Genomic DNA, 22,073 nt, shown 5'->3' on the forward strand with positions numbered 1-22,073 from the left:
GTCCTCAAACTGTCCAAAGGATTTAGCTCTGGTGATCACAAGGAAGAACTCAGGCTTTGTTTCCCATGGATGTTTGATTCATCCAGTCTGCAGCTGAAGATTGCAAAATGCCTTCAATGCACAGTTCTGCAGAATTCAGAGGAATTTTTGCATATTCTTTTAAAGCCCAGAAATAAGTTTCTCAGTGGAATGGATTTCTGCACATCCTCAATTTTGGACACTACTGCTCTAGTGGACAACAAGGTACTTCCAATGACATTGAAGTAATTGAGGAATACTCCTAATCACCAGACCTGGCAAGGAAACACATTAAAGTCTGTATAGCTGTGATTAGATAATGTTTTCCACCTGTAAGACAATCTGCATCTTAAAGAACCTTTAAGTGTATCAGGAACTAAACTCAATCAATGCCACTGAAATGCACCAAAGCCTTAGGGCAGAAAATGAAACCAGGGACAGCTGCACAGCTCTGAAGAGCAGGAATTCACTAAGCTGGGATAGTAAAAAGCAGTGTATGGCTGCAGAGAACATGCTAGTTTTCAGGGTGTTTTTGAATCAAGCCAGAAAAAAAAAATCTTTGCAAAGGTGTAAAGAATTCCTTTCTTCTTAGGCAGTTTGCATCAATGATTCCAAGCATAATTTAATTATTTGATACCTATGAGCATGGAGTTATTACCAAACCCATGATCAATGAGTCCTTTTCCCTCTAGAACTTACCAATGGCATTTGCTGTCCAAAGGATCATCACAGCCACCTGTTCCTGGCATGCAAACTGACTGATAGTGATGTTCTGCACATCTCCAATCATGTGTCTTCCCACTGAACTCAGGTAAGGAGTGCAGTCTAAAAAAATGGACAAATAAACACTTAAAGAAAAACATTCTAGCTGACATAAATTCCCTAGCAAGTCTTCAAGACTGAGCAAAGTAAAAGTACCAGTGCCTTATTTTCTAGGACTACACTGCAAATGTAGATGAAATTTTTGTCTCAAGACCCAAAACCCCATAAAACCTCACAAATCATTGAGCACAGCCACTTTGACTGCTTACCCACCCAGAGCTCAGGGCTCCCAAGGATGTTACCAGTTTATACCACCAGTGTAACCCGTCCCCCCTCATGTCTATTGGGACTCCCAAAAGAGAACACCTTCTCCTGGTAGCTGTTCAAAATATGAAGACTGACATTAATTTTGTTCGTGTACAGTGCTGAGAGCAAGAGGATGTTGGTCAATGATCAGGCACATCTGAGAACAATAAACCACATGAAGCTTGAGAACTGCTCAAGAAGTGCTTTTAACCACGAGACTGCTTGATCCTGACCACAAAGAACCTGCTGCTTAAATCCATCTCCTCTCTGCCTTCCATTCTGCAGCACATCCCTACAGATCACTTAACTGCCACTGGGCTCACTCAGGACTGGTGTTGTCTGGCTATCCTCACAAAATACAGTTTATTCCCTAAAATTACAGTGCCACAGCTTTAGCTTTGATCAAGAAAACAAAACATAAACAAAAGATTCCTGAGTTTGTTGTTGAACTTTTTCTTTTTAAAAGAAGAAAACAGCCCCAAATTTTATTCCTTTTACAGCTTGACAATATTTAGGCTCATATTTTGTGGCAGGAAGAGAAGTAGCAGGCAGGGAATTCACTAGCTCTGGAGCACAGTATACATGAAGATGAGTGTGCAAAAACAAACATTCTATTTCTGAACTAGGGAAACTAACAAAATCCAGAAGAAATTGATCAGTAGATTGTATATTACTGACTGATGATTAATTAAAAAAAAACCAGAGATAATTTATATGCTATATATTCATCTATTAAGAGCTTGTAGAAAGGAAACATGAAAAATCAAGTGCTATGATACACCAGTACAGGAAATTTGAATTTAATTCAGAGGTGTGGTCTTAAAGGCAAGGAAAGAAAAATTATTAACTGTAAAGGAGATTTAGAAAATGGCTTTTTACTATGAATAACCATGGCAAGGGGTCTTTTCTCTAACTGTCACAGACATTAGAACAGAACACTCCAACAATGCCCTTCACCAAAGCTGGGTGCCTGGTACTGACCCCAGTGTTTGTAGAGCTCAGTTGCTAAGAGGGAGCTCAGTGACAGCATGAACTTCCTCCCAGGAGCAGAGAGGATCTCTTCCAATGGAAAGGTTGAAGTAACTGGTTTCTGCTAGGTCTGGATCTAATTAATAGCAAGCCCAAGATTTTGGATCCTGGTTACCAGAATTTTATGGTCAAATGACAGTTTGCCAAAATGGAATATAGCACAAATGCCTGAAGTTTTACTGCAAGCTACTGATTCACAGTTATAAAGAACAACAGTTTTCAGGAGAAAACAGCATGGAAAAATCACACTTTTTAGGAAACCACTTCTTTTACTTGAATACAAGTGACATACTAAAATACAGACATTTCTTTTTCACCTGAATAAATAATCTAACTAATTTAGCATCATAAAACACACTTTCCTAGAGCTGCTCAGTGGCAAAATAAGAGCCTTTAAACCACAGCCAGCAAGCCAAATTTTCTTTTGTGCTGGCTTATTAAAGGTAAACACATATTTCCCTACCATGTGAGCTCTTTAGTCTTCATATCAGCAAACTCTTTTTCTAGTCCTGCAGAACTCAAAAAACTCCTTTGTCCAGGAAGCACAGAGTGCCAAGAGAATTGTGAATTAATACTTCTCATTGCTTAAACACAGTTTCTAGTGCCAGAATTAATGGAAAAAACATGACACATACTGGGATTTAAACAGACTCATTGTGTTAACTAAATGTGGGGATCTCTGTTCTGACTAGTACCATATCCTAGTTTTTGTTATTTAAAAAAAAACACACACAACTTTTCCTGTAGTGACCACCTACATCTTGTACAATCTGACACATTTAAATTTTGCCCATTTTAAGTATTAAGATCAAATTAGATTAAAAAAATATCACAGTGAAGGATTGTAAATTCAGGAATTAACATAAAAATAGAGGAACAAAAGGATGATCAGAATGAAACAAATCACTATTGTTAGGTTTCCTGATGCATGCTCTCTATGATGAAACTTTACCTACATTCTGCATCTGAGGTGACTTCTTTGGGTAGGCAGAAAAAAACACCTATGACTTGCACTGGCATTAAAACAAACATTGTTTTAATGTAAATTAGGACCTTGTCTTGACTGTACACTGAGTTTATACATGATAGCCACTAGCTGCCCACATAAGGATAAATTCTTAATGCAGTCAGCAGTCCTATTTTGACAGCTAGGCAGCAAAGATGATAAAACATCCAAAATAACCCCCAACAATGATACAGCCATTTAGCAGATGTTTGAAGAGGTCTGAAGTATTAATGCTCAACCTGTTTAGCACTGTAACTAAAGCAGAGATTACTTTATTCTCAGTTTAGTTGCAAACCCCAGCACAGCTGCTACAGCTCTGAACCACCTGTCTGCACTGCAAATGCAGACAGCAGTCCTCCACTGCCCTGGGCCTTGAAGACTGTAGCTAATGAAAGGTTCCCACTGATTCAACTAAATGACAAGAAGCTATTCAATATTCATATTCAATATTAATCCTTGCAAAGACAATTTTTTAATATATTACCTGTATACAAATACAAATGACCACATTTTCTACCTCAAGACACACATGATCACCCCAAATTACACATCAGAGAAAAGCTGCATAAAGCTCAAAAGAATCCTCTCCTATGTCCTTGTGTGTACTAAACCTTTCAGTGACTATATTTTTCACAGAAAAAAATAATTTTCTATAATGTTCCAGTCAAATACTGGGCCAACCTGAAAGAGAAACTACTACAGATTGTTAGATAGTTTCATTATCAGTGAGACACAGAAGGAGAACATCTACCAGACCCAGCAGACACAAATTTTCTAGATTTTAAAATTATGTCAATATTTTGATGTTATTTTGCTTATGCCATTCTAAGACACATGTTGCTGTATATTGAAAACTGTGATGGAGTTCCTTGATTTCTGTGAATATAGTGCAGATTTTCAACTTACTGTCATATTTAAAGGTGATGTTGAGTAGTCCATTGTTCTTTGTGACTGATGACAGCCCCTGCAGAGGAAAAACAAAGATATGGAAAGTCTGAATGTAGTATTTGCATGAAGACTGGGGCTGAAGTAGTGCCCAGCAGATGGGAATCACAGAAGCTAATTTTTGGGAGAAAATCATGTGATATTCTCAACTCCCACCATCTAGGTGAACTGTGTATGTACAAAAACCATACCTTTAATCAAGGTTTAATGACAAACTAAACTGGGTTCTCCAGGGGAAACAGGGTGCAAGAGAAGACAGGAGAACATCAGCCAAAGAACTGTTTTCCACTCACAGCCATGAAAAAGAGCATCAGAAGTTCCAAGAGAGTGGCACTGCAGAAACCCATCATGCTACCTCAGACACCCTTTTCTTTTATCAAATACTGATAAGCAGATACTGCAAACTGAAGACCAACCAGAGAACTGCCAGGGAGAAAGCCAGGCTGATGAGTCTGCTGTCTCTTCTCTACTAAGAGAAAAGAACTTTGGCCCTCAGACATGCAATACCTTCCCCTTCAGAAAGCACTCAAATTGTTTTCAAACACAAAATGTAGCATCACCCTCAGAAGGCACCAGGCTGAAAACTGGAATACTGATTCGTATCAGACAATATCATTCCCTGAAAGGCAAAATACATCATATTTACCATTAGCTTTAAAAAAATACCACCCATTTACATAGAATTGTACCTGGGTCCACTGCTACAGTGCAAACAGCAAAACATCAGTACAAAAGGCCTGCAGCAGGAATGAGATGTGGTCAGGATCATGCCTGAGCACTCCCTGTGTGCCTCCCCACAGTCAGACCCAGGAATGTACAAAGGAAAACAAGGCAGGAGTTGTCAAGTTAGAAACAAACCCTAAAACACTTCCTAAAGGATGAAAGCAATTCAGACTTTGATAGTACTGTTACAAGCTAAATTTGTAATCTCACTTTCTTCTTAGGTAGCTTTTAATTGTTTAAGTTTGATTTAGTTTGGCATTGAACCAGCTGTTATACAAAAAAGCTTCCTGAAACAGGAAGGAGTCTTTCTTTTCAGTTGTACCTTTGCTATTAATACCTGTTCTAGTCTGACTCACTTTCTGTTTCTCTAATCTTTATTAAATGTCATTTAACTTACAGCAAAACAAAGGCATGATTTATTTGATTTTAAAAATCACAAAAAAGTAACGACTGACTTTTTATAAAGGGAGATAAACCATCAAATCAATTGGTACTTGCCTTCCTTTTGTCCTAGAGCTGAAGTTTTGGGAGACATAAATTCTACTATTCCACAGAGAATTAGCACATGTATTTTTATTAATTAGATAGGATTTTTATATGCTGTATTAAAATAAAGAGGCAAAACTTCTCCTTTAATTGCATTTCTACTGGGATTATGGTGACATAACAAAATATGTAACAGTATAACCATAAAGAAATATACCACAAGCATTGATAATTTAGATGCAAAGACAGACTAACAGAAGCCAAACTCTGCTGAACTTATGCAGCACATAAGATTTACTAGTGGCAAAAATTTTCTCTCAAGTGTAGAAAAGGTACAATAAGGTAGCAGTAATTAGTGAGAGAATCAGGGTCACCCCAAAGTATTGAACTACATAATTGCTATTTTAGTTCTAAGTTAAAACATGTAAGCTACTCAGATAATTTCATCATGCTCAACTGCAGTATTCATGAGTTTAAAAATACATTCTTCCAGGAAGCATTCCCTTGGTTTTGAATTAAAGTAATTGTGCTATTTAGGTGGCTTAAAGCTAGGAGAACTTGTTTAGAGCATGTTACTTCAAAACTATAAACACTAATGTTATGGCCTCAGGGCTCTGAATTCTTAGCTAATTGTCCCTGCCATGGGAGGGGGGATGGAATTAGATAATCTTGAAGGCTCCTTCCAACCCAAACCATTCTGTGATTCTATCATTAATTAACCAAGAACATTTGTTGAATTTCCATTTGTTTAATTTAATTTAATTTATTCTGAACTTTGCTAGAAAACAAGTCTTTGTGTCCTGGAGCTTTTCCTACAAAATCCCTGTGGTCTTCATTCTTCTATAGATGTGGACTGAGAAGAAATACATAGGAAAGCAAACAGACAAAACATCTTTTCTGAAGAACTCTAGACCACTGATCTTTGAACAGATAATCAAAGTTGAAATGCACACATATTAAATTACAAATAACCTTATTTGTCAAAAAGCTGGGGGAGCAGAGGAGGCATTAGCCACATTAAATCTCACATTATGTGAGCTCAAAGCACAGAGCTCCACGGAAAACATGATAAGCTAAAATCCAAATCCTGTATCTATACTGGCCAAGCAAGGCAGGAACAACTTCCATCACACACCACACACCTCAAATCACAGAGATCACTGTGGGATCTGCTCCTCAATCTGTTTAAACAGCCTGAATAACTAAGGTTAAGATCCCCAGATATCCCAAGTCAGCACAGATCTAAATGAGACCAATCCCCATCATCTCCTGAAGAATTAATAGCTCATTTGGATGTTCAAGGCATGTACAGGCATTTCATTTTATTTAAACATCCATCTCTCAACATGAAAGAGCACAAGCATTAACAAAAGACAAAGACTATTATATGAAGTTAACCTCTGTTCTTGTTTGTTTAGATTTTTCTAAGACCCAACCCTCATTCATAGCAACAGCTCAGTAATGAAATGCACTCATGACAACTCTTTCACCCATTACTAGGCCAGAGAGGAAAACGTTAGGATTACATGTCCAGAAATAAAGCTAAAATGCAATTTGTAACCACAGGAACTAATTGTGCCTCCAAGAGAAGTTAAATTTAACTAATGTCTGCTGCCAGAGACATAAATTAAATACAGTTGAATGAAATGAAAACTCCGTTTGATTTTATTGAACTTTTCCCTCTTCTTTTTAACCTGGAACATCTAGTGTTTCAAATCTGAAAGAAACATCTACTTTTCATATCTGGCAATTCCTGCCAGAGATAGGACTGGTGATAGAAATGGCTGGGTGATTTCAGAATAGTTCTGTAACTAATCTTTATCACAAACAATATTGAAATATACTCACTCCCACATTCTTCTGTTGAGCAAACACTCTTTCATTCAAGAAAGCCAATTTATGTGTGTGACTAGGTACTGTCAGGCAGCCACTTGAACATAAATACAGGGAAACAGAGAGAGATGCTAGCAGTAATTGCAGCAATCTGGTAGAGGAGGTAGGAAATCACTACCCCTCAAGCACAGCCTTGTGCAGCAGACCAAAACAGTAATCATGATTCATCTTTCACATGTTGTTCATCAACACACACATGGTCCTAATTTCACACTCCCATGAGGCAAACTGAAGGGACAATTGTTTTTGAACTTTAGCATCAAGATGAATAATCAATGTTTATCATTCTCATTGCTCAGTAAAACAAGGGCTTTATATTTGACATCTGCTCTTCTTGTTTCAAAGCTTTATTGATGCTTTCAACCAAATAAAAATATTTTCTATTTCTAGAGTCATCAGTGAAATGATGAATTATCTGTATTATTTAGATGCCTGCATTTTGAATTGCTTTCAAGAGAATATAACAGAATACATAATCCATATTGATGTTTGCTATATAATTTGTGTACTCCACTGACTGCAGAATGAATTCTAAGCCTTGGTGGATGGGTTTGTACTGTTGTTACTTACAAACTTGGTGTGACTGATGACTACAACCAGGAATTTTGTTCAGATTTACCTCTTTTTTTTTAATATATATATATATTCCCACACAAATTATGGGAATAGCATTTTAAAACACCTCTCAGTGACACTGTAGAAATAAGTTTTAAGTGAATTAAAGTGAATTAATGCAACAGACTCCTTGGTGCCTATTTCATATTTTAAGGAGGAACACAGACTCTTCTAAATAGTTTGGTTTTAACTTCTTTTACTAAGTTGGCATCTTTTGTGCTTGTTCTTATGTAAGCAGCATCATTTACTAGGAGCTCACAGATTTTGGCTGGCTCTTTGTTGGTGGCTATTTATTGTTTCACTGCTTCATCCAGATCCACTGCACACAAGTTCAGCTGCAGAGGAGCTGAATGGGTCTTTAGAGAACCTCAAATTCCACCTGAAACATCAAAGGCAAAGCACTGCTTTTAGTTCACTGTAAATAATACATTGGCTGGGAAAGAAAACCATCCTTTGTGAGCATGCAGGAACTAGAAGCATTTAGGCTGGAAAATACTTTTAGATCCCTGAGTCCAACCACCAATGATGGTTTTATGGTTGATTTTGTAATTACATTTTGTCTGAACAATCCTTCTGCCATTTTGACTAGATATGGTTTTCTCAATGTCCTCCTATCAAGAAAAAATACTGAATTGAACAGCTGCTGGCTTAAATCCCACCAGGGGAGGAGTGGTCCTGAAAGGTATTCATGGATACTCATTTCATGGGGTCTTTGGGGATTTTTGAGGTGAAACATGCTGGCTGAAGAGCATGAGCCACAGCATATCCCATCTGAACAAAAGAAAACAGAAAACCTGCCAAACCAAACCAGTAAAAATGCCTTTGCATTATGCCCTATTCCTGCCTGGTTTAGTTTCTGTTTTCAAAAGGCAGTGGAAGGTTATCTCACACTGCTCTGTCTGACAAAGCAGTGAGAAACCAGTGCAAGGAGAAACACTGCAAGAAGTATTTACAGCACAACTCTTCAGATGCCCAGGGCTCTGTGCAGCTGCTCACTGGAATGATGTGAACTGTTTTCTTTAAGGAACAGGCAGCTATTGGGCACAACTTAACAACAGAGGAAGCAAGTTTAATCTGTACTGCTCACCAACTACCGTGAAAATCTTAAATCTCTGAGTCAAACTCAGGAATTCAATGCAGCAAAGCATGGCACAGAATGGGCAGCATCAGCTCTGATTGCTCTCATGCAATTTCAAAGTTTGCCTAAGAAGTTTTCTATTGTTTGCACTGACACAGTTTATTTTTTCCAACATTCTTGTGCAAATTATGTTTGGTAAATTAAAAGCCTTCTCAAAACAACCAAAAAGCCTCCAGAAGCTAACAGAATAAATATTTTCAAATACAGCCCATTTCCCACAAACAATACTGAAATGTGCTGGTCTCAAGATATTTGGCCAAAAGCCAAAAGTCTGTAGCCAAAGCAGTGTTCTCCCAACTGTGGGACATGACCCCTGGCAGGAGAATTCCGAGAAAAGACGAGGTGTTTGGGAAGGGGAAGGGGGAGAAAAGGCAATGCCAAGACAGGTGCAGGAGAGGTGATTATGACTGGGAAGGAAAGGGGCTACAAATGGTAAAGCTGCTTTTAGAGGGACCCAAGACAAGTTGAGAAACACTGACTTGTGCTCTAAAGAACAAACAGAATAACACATATCTGAAATAATGGAGAAGAAATTAATGAAACCTATAGTGAATGTTGACTGCTTACCACACTGCACAGCATAATGTCAAATCAACAAGCTGACTATTCCACTCAGAGTGACCTTCCTCTTCTGTAGGAAGTTATCCACAAACTCAGGAAGCCCACAGAGTTCCTCATACTTATTGGAATGATTGCATGAGCACTGAATTTTAGCTAATGCCCAAGCACTTCTAAACTAACCCATCCATGAAACAATTAATCTATTTTCGTTCATGTTGTTGGCTGTGCACTTACTGTGCACACAGAGCCATAGGCTGAGAGGCCCAGTCTTTGTCTCAAAGATATTGAAACACAGAAGACAAACAAGAAAATGCTTCAAGAAGTGACTGAAGCATGACAGATCAATGGATATATGTTATTTATATTAACATATGTATCATATATATGGATATGCTCATTCACTCCTTTTGCTTACCACATTAAGAAATTATGTAGCTTTCAGAGGACAGAACATCAGGGAAAAAAGAAAGCCAAGAAAAATACTTTGGAGTTACAAATTGTATCTTCCAAGATTTTATGCACATAAAGGTTTGCTGCTTCTCCTAAATGAGTCAGTACTTCCAAAATGAGACAGATCCAAAAAGAAAGTCTTTCCCTTTAAAGCTGAGCAAATCCAATGGCACCTGGAAAACAACTAAAGGAGTTTATTTCCAAAATCACAAATGGTTCCCTAACAATTTTTTGCTGCCAAATTCCTACCTTTCAATCTGGAAACTCCTAGCACAAGGAGTTTTGTTTGATTTCAGTTTCATCCAAAGGAACAGAAAATCTGTAAAAGTAACTAGCACTGACTTCATAGGTTCAGTTTTAAGCTTCAGCCAGAACACAATTCACAATTATGACTAATTCAGGGCGGATTTTTCACTCTTCATTTCTCAATATAATGCCAAAGTGCACATACACACACAAAAAAAATCACTTGGGAAACTGTCATCAAATGTGGATTAACTGCTTTATTCATAACTGCTTGACCTACAGAAAATTCTAATCTGAAATTTACTGCAATGTTGGACATTTTCATTGCAAACAACTTCAGAGCAAGCAGACTACAAATACTCTATCTGCAGTACAGGGTGAGTTTAACCAATCTGTAACTTCTGAAAATGGTAAAAACAGCTGCTTTCAAGGAAATCTTTAAAGCAGAAGATCACATAAAGGCTGGAATGTGAAAATTTGACATAGCACATCTATTTTGTTTTGGTGTATTCAGACAATGTTTCTCCCAAGTGCTTCTCCTGTACTATTTGAAAGTCACTGAAATACTTTGAGAGTTTGCTGTCAGAAAATATGAAATGCCTATTCTTAGAAAGTTCACTTGAGTTCTTACTTAGATGAATCAAACACACAGGCACAAGTACAGAAAGTATTACATATTCACAAGAGATCATGACTGCAAAGAATATTAATGTACATAGGTTTTGTAGGATCAACATATAAATAGACCAAAGCCTTGGCTCAGGAGGATGTGGTGGCTAGGTAATTAGCAGTAACTGCACTGATTAAAGTGCCACAGAACTCATAAAACTTTTAAAGTAGATAGGATATGGGATTCTTCCATCTGAATCCCTCCCTTTGAAATAACACAATTATTTTGGACATAAAAAGCTATTCTTAGGGATTTAGAAGCACACAATTGTTTAGAAGCACACACTCATCCATGAGATTTTAAAACTGAATTCATAAGCAGTATGGTTCTAGTCCAGGAAGAACCAATGATTCACTTGCCAAACCCCCATGTTCTAGCTTTAAAGAATCATTTACCATTCCACCAATACTGTTTTTAACACTTCACATGAAACTTATTTTTCCAGGAGATGAAGCAAAAAAAAACAACTTTCCTTAAACTAACACAAGCATCTCCTCCCAAAGTCCCCATCCTTGTGAGCTACAGAACCTAAAAAGCCTTGGGCAACGAGAAGCCAGGACTTGAAACATGACAGGGACCCACTCAAGAGGCAATGAAAAGGTGCCTCTGGCACTGAGTTCACTCTCAGGGGGACACAAGAAGTGCTCCATTTATTCCATACACAGCCATGCTTTACATTGTGCTCACCAGAAGTGAGGGGCAGGTTGCTGCAGTCTCAGGACACACCAGCATCACGACTGCTCCAGACTTATTTACTGTGGATGAGCAGAAAAAACAAGCCAGAAAAATGGAGGGGCCATCATGTCAAACATGACTGAAAATACTTTTGGGTTAGAAGTAAATGTTTTTGTACAACAACTGTGCTAATAAAACCAATTACCTTTCCCTACAGACCTAGGGAGAAATCAAGTATTCCTCCCTTTTTCTCTGCTCTCATTTTATGGAGGAGCTGCAGGCAGACTCAAGGCTCAGCTGTGCTGCCTTTCCCTCAGCTGTGTTATAGAGACAGGTTTGGTTCTTTTGCAGCTCCAGTTTTTTACTCCCACCTCTCAAAATCTCTGCCAAGAGAGATTCTTCCTGCTGAACTATGCACTTTTAGGAAATAATTCCTTCTCAAAGCCACTCTCTAGTCCAGGTCCAGAGAGAAGATGAAAATTGCTCCAAGCTTAGGCAGTAATACATTGAAGAGAGAGGATTAGAAGGTCCAGGGCTTGCTGTGTACTGATGTACATGGCTGAACTTCAGAGACACAGGCAGACACATTTGGTGGCTGCAGATTTAAAGCTTTGGCTGCCAGGGAATTTTTACACCCCTGGTTCCCCTCTACGGAATACAGCCATCATATCTGCAGCCAAACACCTCCACTTGGAAGTGTCAGAAACACACACAAAGCTGCACAAACACTTCTTGCTCACCTGAAGGATTCTTGGAAGAAATAGTAGTAAAATATTCCAACTATACCAGCCTGTCTCTGCAGGAGACTGGAGCTCCCCCACTTACAGACAAGCAGGAAAAGCTCCACCAAATAATCAACACCAGGAATTCGAACACAACAAAATAAAACCACCCAAAACAGTTTTCTGAGGAAACATTCATGAGAATGTTCAAAGTTGGCAGTTCTCAGAAACAAAGTTCACCTCGTGATTCAACCACTCCACACTGAATAGTTTCTGCCATCAGGATTCTTGAGGCTTTTCACAATGAAAAAAGGGGTGAAGAGAAGACAGAATACATTCAAATTTTCCTGTGTGCTTGTCTATCTGCAGGACTTGAATTAAAAATGCATTAAATATTGCTAAGTTTTACTGCTGGGAAAAAAAATCAGAGAAATATGTGTGTTTTAAGTATATCTGTACTGGCAAACTCTTTAGGCAGTCTGTGCTATCAAGTCCTTGCAGTGTTTAACTACTATAAAAAGGAATTTAGATACAAGATTTGAAAGAGAGCTTTAAGGTTTGAAAGGGTACTGAAACTCCAGTCTGACTGCATTCAGTTTCCACTACTGAAAATCACAGCCTATGGATAACTCACTTTATAATGCACTTGATCAAGCTAAACACTTCAAGAGATCCATTTTTTCCTGAGTATTTCATGTTAAGTGCTTTTGGAAGTTGGCCAAAGCAAAGGTTACACATCCTATCTGTATGGTACATGGCCAGTTCATAACTGCCCTTTTCATACCAATTAATACAGTTCTTGACATGAAATGTGATATCTGCTAAAGCACTGACACAACCTGTACCACAACCTGTTTGGGCTTTAAATTACTTCATTGGTGCCATTTGCTTAACTACATTTAAGCACTTGCAAGATTTCCATTCTAAATCTTTTTCTAGAACCTCGGAACACTTTTTGCTCTTTTATTATTGCTCAAAATTTAATTATCTGACTAAAAAAACAAAACAAAACAAACAAACAAAAAAACCCACAAAAAAAACCCCAACCAAACCCACAAACCCATGGCAAGGAGAATCTATATCTTGAGAAGATTTAATTTTTCAGTCAATTCAAATTTTTTGAAATTAAAAATTTCAATACTGACTAAAAAATAATAATAGGAAATTATACTGTGGGAAAAACTACACAAACATTAAAATCAAATGTCTGAGGTACAAAAGCAGGCTTGGCATATGGATCTGTTCTGTCATGGACTACTCTGACAAGATGCAGGAAAGGTACAAAGTCAATTTAGCCTCAGGAAAAATCCCCCTGCTGTGCTGCACTACAGTAATACCTCTGGTTTCCACACCAGCAGCCCCAATAAGATCCAGATTCATTCCACACTGTCCTTACAAGTCAGAGGAACCTGCAAGGAGGGTATCCTAAACTGCCATTTCACCCATCTCACTAAAATTATAAAAACATAGAAATTAAAAAAATCCTTTCAGAATCCTACATCAAGCAAAGAGCTGCTCAAATAAGCACAGCACACAAGAGGCAGGTTTCAGTTCATGTCCTTCCATGAGACCCACAGTAACTAACAGCTTTCACAATGAATCCTTAGATTAAACTTTTTTTATCTTCAAAAGGTAGAAGTGCTCTGTTTTTACATATAGATTGAATTAATTATTTTTTTAGCCTACACCTCAGATAATAAAACTGCTCCAAACTGCCCAAATTAAGTAATAAATATTCACCCTATTAAGACTTGTTTCCTATTTTGTGTCCCTGCGAAGTTGAAAAAAATTCTACACACCTGAATAACTTGATGTAGGGTTGAGTATTCCAGGATGCCAATACATGATAAAGATAAAAATTTACATCTTTTTTTCTGTTTGTTTTTGTTTTCATGTTCCCTGGACAATCACGCCCACTTTAAATGTAGTTAATTGAAATGCTTTAAATACTTCAAAACATAGAGCTGTTTAAGTACTACTTAACACATGAAAAACGTACCAAAATTTCTGCTGCTTGAAGTTTCCATTAGTAAAGTTACAGTCCATGGATCTCACACTTTATACTACATTTGAAGAGGAGACAACCTGAAGAAATGCACTGAGCTGGAAGAACCCAACCAACACATAGGAATTCATCCTCCTAAAAACCCAACCAATTACAAACACAAAGCTCTGAGACTTTGAAGCAGTTGGCCACTGCACAGCAACTCATCAAATTGCTGCTTACTTGGCACACAGAGGTACCTCAATACACATTTTTGCTATTCCTTGAAAAGGTTAAGGGATCAAGACTGAAATAAAGAAAATGTGTTATATTAATAAGTAGTATCTGCTCATAAAATACTACAAAGCAAAAAACCATATTTGAAAAAGCTTATACTCTTCTGAAATATTTCTATTACATGGATATTCACAGTGATTTTCCTGAAATCAGACACTTTCACCCTAGACCATAGACTGAAGTGATTTGAAATGGAAATATTTCCTGTCCACTCATTGCCAGTTTCTGTTCCCAGAGTGATATAACAGATGACATCCAGTACAATATATTCTTTTATTAACCATAAATTTGAGCCTGCTTTAGGGATTTGAAGTGTTCAGTTTCATGCTGAAAAAATGTAACGTTATCCACAGACCATCAGCATGTGTAACAAAAACAGAGCCACAGGTTATGTGACTTTGATCAAATTATGACAAAATTTCATCTGAATTTAAAACTGCTTGGAAAAGCATTTACACTAATTGTTTAACCTTTTATTTTTAAAGATCCATGCACACTATCTGATCTTTTTCTGCAGGAAGTAGTCACTTCTAAGAAATGAAGTCTCTTTACAGAATGACAATGAACAAGCTGTCTTCTGGCATTCATCTCATTTAAGAAGCCAGAATGCAATGGAAGTTTTAAGACAGCATTTAAATACACAGATTAAAGAGTTAAATTGAACCTGTGTTTCTCACAAACTTTCATTAAACTCCTTTCTATTAACATTAAACTGAACATATACGTAGCTAATTTTAAAACACTGAATAGGAAGACGCAAAATACAATCCTACTATTGTAGTAAATTCAGACGTAGATCCAAAGATCATCAAGTTTCACTTCCAGTAGAAATTATAGCTTTTAACAGGAATACTATTTGGACATAATTGTAAGATATATACATGGAAACAAATTTTTTTTTGTTGCAGTAAAACCTAACCACAGTGGGAGGAGAGGGAGGAATCACACCTGGAAATCCAAGTCAGCTTGCCACAGACAAGCACATAGATACACTACTGGAGCTTCAATGGTTGAAGGAAATATAAAAAACAGTAAATAAAAGATGCAAACTAAATGCAATATGGTTCCATTGAGCAATCGTAATCCACAGCTACCAGCATGGTTAGACAATATTGGATGTTATTCTACCACTTATTTGGGGCTTTGATTCATACATTTACTGCCAGTAAAGGTAATAAAAAGAAACTTCTGTCATTGCAGCTCATTCTTTAGAGAGCTGAATGTCCCATTTTCAAACCTCTGCATGACATTTCACGGCCAGTGGTCCTTAATGAAAAAGAACCCCAAAAGTGAATGGCATGATTACTGAATTACTCTTACAAATGCAACTATAAGGAGAAACCTAAGCTATCCCAACTTGCATTATTCCTAGCTAATGAATAAAAGATAAAGGTTTTGTTTCCTTTGATGTTCTGAAGAAGCATGGAAAAATAACTTTTCACCTGTTAAGGGTCTGGCTGAGTTAGGTGTTTGTTTTTTCTTTTTGTTTCTTATTTTAGCTCTTTTTGCACTTAACCTATTCCTCCTGTCAGAAGGTAAACTAAGCTAATTATTAAACACCACCAACATAATTTGTTCAAAACAGAGAATTAAACAATAAAGCAAAGTTGTAACTATGCAATAGATCATTTACTGGTTCTTTGAAAAGTATCTTAGCTCAACTTTTTGTAGCAAACAACAGAAAAAGCAAAACCCTAGATATTCTTTCATAACTAAAGCATCATTTGGGAGCAGTACCAGAAGACCTCAGATAAAATTTTGACAGAGTGAACAAAATGAAAGCTCCTTATAATGGTGAATAATCCTCAACTGTACTCCCTAACTACACAAATTTGCTCACAGACACTGCATTAATAAGAGATGCTGTCTTCAGAGCAAGGTTAACTCTTAGAGAGGTAGTAAGACCCACTGGGTCATTCTGTAATTTTCGTGGTAAGCTGACCAAATTCCATTCACAAACTATGGGCTGGCTGGTGAAGTGCCCCCCTTGGGTTACAAATGAATACACTGCTCTTCATTTCCTGGCAGGAAAGGCTGGATAGCCTAACCCTGAGCTCTGTATTCCACCACGGAGCTGGCTGCATTTCAACAGATGCTGAAGTGATTTCTGAAACATTATCATCTTCTTGCTTGTGTAAAACTCACTGTTAAAAACAATCCTATGAAAAATATTGAATAATTTATATGCTTTTTATACTAACCTCAAACTCTTTTGATGAGATACCTTTTGAAAGAGTATCTAAATTAACACAGCTTAAGGGTGGGAATGTTAAAAACATCTGAATAGCTACATGGAACACTGGGCCTAATCACAAAAATAGCCTGGGGATTTCCTCACTCCCCTGTCCAGTTCCTCTGCCTCCATGCTGTAGTTCACCAATTCTGAACATATGCAAGGGGACCTCATTTTATCCACGTCATTGAAATGACTCCAGCTGTGAAAAAGGGAAAAAACAACCAAAACAAAAAAATAGGGGTACTTTCAATTCAAGCTGCTTTAAAAATGTGATTTACATTGCAGCTCACAAATAGGTGCATTAAAGCAGGTGGGGAGGGAAAGACAAACACCAACACCAAAGTGGGAGGAAACAGATGGGAGTGAGAATTCCATTCTTCTTCAAAATCCACTCCAAGCTTTTAAGGGTCTGCTCATACTTACAGGGTGAAGCTTAAATCACCCATTTACACCCTGTATCTCTCAAACTTCAAGCCCAAGCTCAGCACAAGCTTGAAAGCTTTGCCAAAAAGGTTTGTGATTCAGCAACAAGTTCACCCAGACAGAGCACCCTTTATGCTCAGCAAAAATTGCACAATTTGCCAGCTTCAGCTTCCATCCTCGTTTTGTTACCACTGCCTACAACTGGGGGCAAGCCTAGACAGGAAGATAAAACTGATTCCCATAGAAGCTGGAGGAAGAGGAAGCAGCACAGGCAGGCTTTACAAGGGCTGTGAGACAAGATACAGACTGGCACCTTAACAGCTCAGACAGAGGAAAAGAATGGAATTCTTCATTGGCTGGGCAGCTGTAACCAAAGTTACTCTGGTACATTTGAGGAGGGAAAAAAAAAAAAATCACAGAACCATTAAGGTTGGAATCAAGGAAGTTTTTCCTGTGGGATAAACAAATTTCCAACTTCACAGTGCACTCCCCACTCTACCTGAACAGACTACATGGGTCGTTCCAGGATACACCAATGCAACAGTGAGACTGAAGACAGCAATCAACAAAGCCTAAGCAGCAGACACTGCCCTGCCCAGCCCCAGTCCTGCTGTTCAGCTTCTGGCTGCACTTCAGGGTGGCTCTGTGCAGCACCCAAACCCTCCCCACTGGATGCCCTGGGGAAGGGCTGGGCACTGTCAGCTCTGTGCCCAGGCAGGGGCATCCCCAGGGCCACCCGGAGCAGAGGCTGGCACCACCCAGCTCCTGCACGGAGCTCAGTGCCGGGCAATCCCGCAGCACCCAGCCACTCCGAGTATGAGAGAAAACCCCACCAAAACAAAAGTCAAAGCGTTGCCACTGATTTTAATAGGTAGGGTTTTAGCTCTTTAAACAAAACAGCCAAATAAATCAGGAAGAAATCCCTTAGTTTTCCATGTTTGAAAGGAAAACAGATTGGGGTGCTGCTCCTACAAGCAGATGACAGAGGCCTGCTTGGAGTTTGCTTAAATCACTTTCTGATATAAAATATCATGTGACTGTCGTAAGTTTCTAAAGTTCTATTTTTTGGATGCTTTCTGATTCCAGACCAGTCACACCTGGAATTACATATGTTTACCTGAGCAGCTGATAACTTATAATTTTAACAATTTAGAAGATGAACTGTTTGGATCTAAACATTCTCATATTATGCTTTCTATGAGCTACACTAGCTTCACATATAATTTTAACCTGCATTATTTGGAAAAAAAAATTTCTCTTTTAGCCTGCAAAATTAAGGTTTCAAAAAGGGGACTTTCACAAATCACAAATTATTCTTCAGTATTTTATATACAAAGAGCTGAAACTTCAGTATAGATAAGCAAACACAGAAAAAAATTTCTTTCATAAATATCAGAATTCAACCCAGCAGCCTCCTCATCTTGGAATTCCAAAACTTTTAAAGGAAAATATTAGGAAGCATATGGGAATATTATGCTATAATTACAAAACTCAGGAATATAAATTTTATTAAGGTAGGATGAACTTTAAGCATCAATATGAGTTTGGGATTTAGTTTGGAGAACTAAAATCCTCCATTTGAAAATACAAAGCAAAGTTAATTAGAAAGCACAGTTTGAGCAAAGGGGGCTCTTGCAAAGAGTTCTTAGAAAGGATCACCTTGAATGTGTTTGATGCTGAGGCGACGCCATAACTTTTCTTCACACAAAAGCAGTCATCTACAGAGCACAACCAGATGTTAAGTTTTCTTTTCTTAGTTTCTGTAAACCTCTGTGACCTCTCTCAAATTAAAAAAGGGAATAGCATTTTTAAAGCCACGGGAGCTATAATTAGTGAAGCATTCTAAGGATTTTCATTAATTCATAGCCAGCCAACCAGGAATTTTCCCACAGCCATATACAAAAAAAAGTCAGGGAAGTCATTGATTGCTTGGTTGGATTTGAATGTAGTCAGAAGGAAGATCAGAAATACCTAGTCACTCCCACTGATATAAGAGCAAAGAACATAGGCAAGGTCAGAAATTAAAATCCGAGGCTGCCCACCAACCATGAGGAAAATCCAGCAGGGCCATAGAGCAGGGGGTATAGGAATGGGTATTACACACAATTTTGTGAGATAAAGGATCATACGGATAGGTCATTCCAAACCAACCATTTGGAAAGCCAGAGCCCAGGCCGTGCAGCTCCAGGCAGACCTCAGGCCCCTCACGCCCTCAGGCAGCAGCCCCAGCGCTGATTGATGCCGTCCAGTTGTTGTCACGTCCGCAGCAGCTCACGGCCCTCACACACATTTATGGAGCCCTTTGAACTCCACACGCTCCCCAACAGCCCCTCATTGTTCCTGTCAGCCGGGAACAGCGCACGGGGAGCTCCAACCTCCCGGCTGAGCGCCCCGGACACGGCGGCTGGAGCAAACAGGAGGGCAGAATCCAGCGGCAGCAGCGTCCTCCAAGAGCCGGCAGGGCCCCGGCAGGGCCCCGGCAGCCCCGCCATGGGCGCGGGCAGGGGCAGCAGGAGGGACAGACAGACCCGCGGGCGGGAGGGACAGAGCCGCGGGCAGCACGGACGGACAGACCCGCGGGCGGGAGGGACAGAGCTGCGGGCAGGAGGGACAGAGCCGCGGGCAGCACGGACGGACAGACCCCCGGGCAGGAGGGACGGACAGAGCCGCGGCCCGCTGGATCCCTCATTCCCCGCTGCCGCCAAAGGCAGCGCCCCGCAGGCACCGCCGAGCGCGGGCACAGCAGCAAAAGGAACAGGCGGGACTCAGATCGGTCACAGACACACAGCTCTGGCTCTCCTCCACCAACCACGACACACATCCCAGGGTTTATGCTTGCAGGTATGATACCTGATGGAGGATGGAGTCAGCCAGGACAAAGCTACCTCTCACATTTCTTTGGGCTCACTGGAGCATGACTGATGCACCCCAAAAGCAGATTTACTGTCTCGCTGAATAACAGCCCAAAGGGAAATAATAAAAATAGAATGTGTGGAACGATTCTTCAAAGCCAATAGTGACATAATATTGTAACAGTCTTCAAGTGAGAGAATTTCAGAGACTACAGCATCTCCTGGAACATGTGCTGATGCCTGATAAAACTCTAATCCAAGCTTCAATTATTTTTAATAATCAAATCAAACTTTGGAAGAACAAATCCCAACCTGCACATTTGATTTTCCTCAGACTCCTGGAATCTACCATGCAGAGATGAGAAGTGACAGGAGAACAATGTACCTTTAAAATCCATGAATGGTGTCTTGGACATGACACTGAAAGAACAATTGACTCAGAAAAACAAGTTGAAGCATGTTAAAATACACATTTATACCCTGGTTTGGCTGGCAGAATTTTGGCTAACCAGAGTGATAATACCTGTGTTTCTGTTGTATGAATATTGCAATGAACGTACCCATAACTGGTATATGCCTGTATTCACTATTGTACTAAGTATATATCTGGTCAAAGTTTTTATAATAAAATCCCACAGAAATATTGGGTGTCAGGATGTGCCACTCCTTTTGAAGAGAGCTGGGGAGGACAGTGAAACAATTATAAAATACTATACACATGAGAGGATAAAATCCTTTCTCAAGTCTGCACTTGAATTTTGACCCTTAAAGAAAGCCTCACATTACCATAACCTAAAACCTAAAGTACTTCAGATGTACTGACCTAACATTATTTCAGATTACTGTAATTTAAACTTCCATTCAATCCTTTTTTATAATTCATATAGAGAAGGATATAAAAAATAAGCATTCATACAACTCCTACTACTTTTATGTGGTTTTTCCTAGGTGTGATGTATTAATGCATAATATTAATTTTTTATTATAAAAACAATATAAAAACTACTACAAGAACATCAGCAGTAACCTAAACTTTTAGAAAAAATGTATTTCAGATCCACCTCATTATATTAGTGGGAGTAAATATAATATCAAAGCAATATACTGGAAAAAAATTTTACTTTTAAAAACTAAAAATGGCATTCAAGCTTAACAGTTCTGCAGGAATAGTTCACACTCCTCTTGTTTGCTTCTAAAAACACATGCTAAATTTATGGGTGGAATTCAGCCTTTGTGCATAATTAAGCAGGCAAGCTCACATCAAAGCTTTGTTTCATCATCTTTAGACTGATCTGCTGGACAGCCGGTCCTTATTAAACACCCTTTAAATGTTGCAGTTTTAAGTAAGTAACATCCATGTTATATTAACATTACCAAGTAATTAACTAAAGAAAAGCTAGCCTCATCTAATCATGACAGCTTAACATCCTTTCACCCATGGACTATAAAGTATTAATCTGTTAGAGCAGAACTTGTTCTTAAGTAAATGTCTCAAGATTTTAAATTAACAAGTCGTCTCCAGCAGTTTCTATACTTGTACTTACTGAAAAGCAGATTTTGAGGGGAAGTAAAGCAGGGAGTGGAGTTCAGCATCTAAAGTAAGGGACACATTCTGGAGAGGAAATCAATCAAATCTGTAACAGTCCCAAGCGACTCCAACTGCAGAAACCCTGTTAAGTCAACAGCTGATGAATTATCATCATATTCAGATTGCCCAGTTCCATGCAAACACATAAGGAAACACACAATTTCATTGTTAATACTGAGTTAGTTTCAATTACATAAACATATGTTTCCATATTTTTTTCCTCTAGGTCATGCATTTGACTGCTCATTCTGAAAACACAGCATTAAACTGTAGAGCCTCACAGTTCCTGAGGAAACAGTCATCTGTGACTTTAAACATGAACTTTGTGCATTTTTAAAATCATTTAAATAGGCAGATTGTCATCAACACTTTTTGACACTAGAGTAGGAACAGGGTCTCATTCTCTGCTACATTTTTCAATAACTGAAATTCAAAAGAAAACCCCAAA

Source organism: Fringilla coelebs (assembly GCF_963513975.1).
Source record: "Fringilla coelebs genome assembly, chromosome: 13".
NCBI lineage: Eukaryota > Metazoa > Chordata > Aves > Passeriformes > Fringillidae > Fringilla > Fringilla coelebs.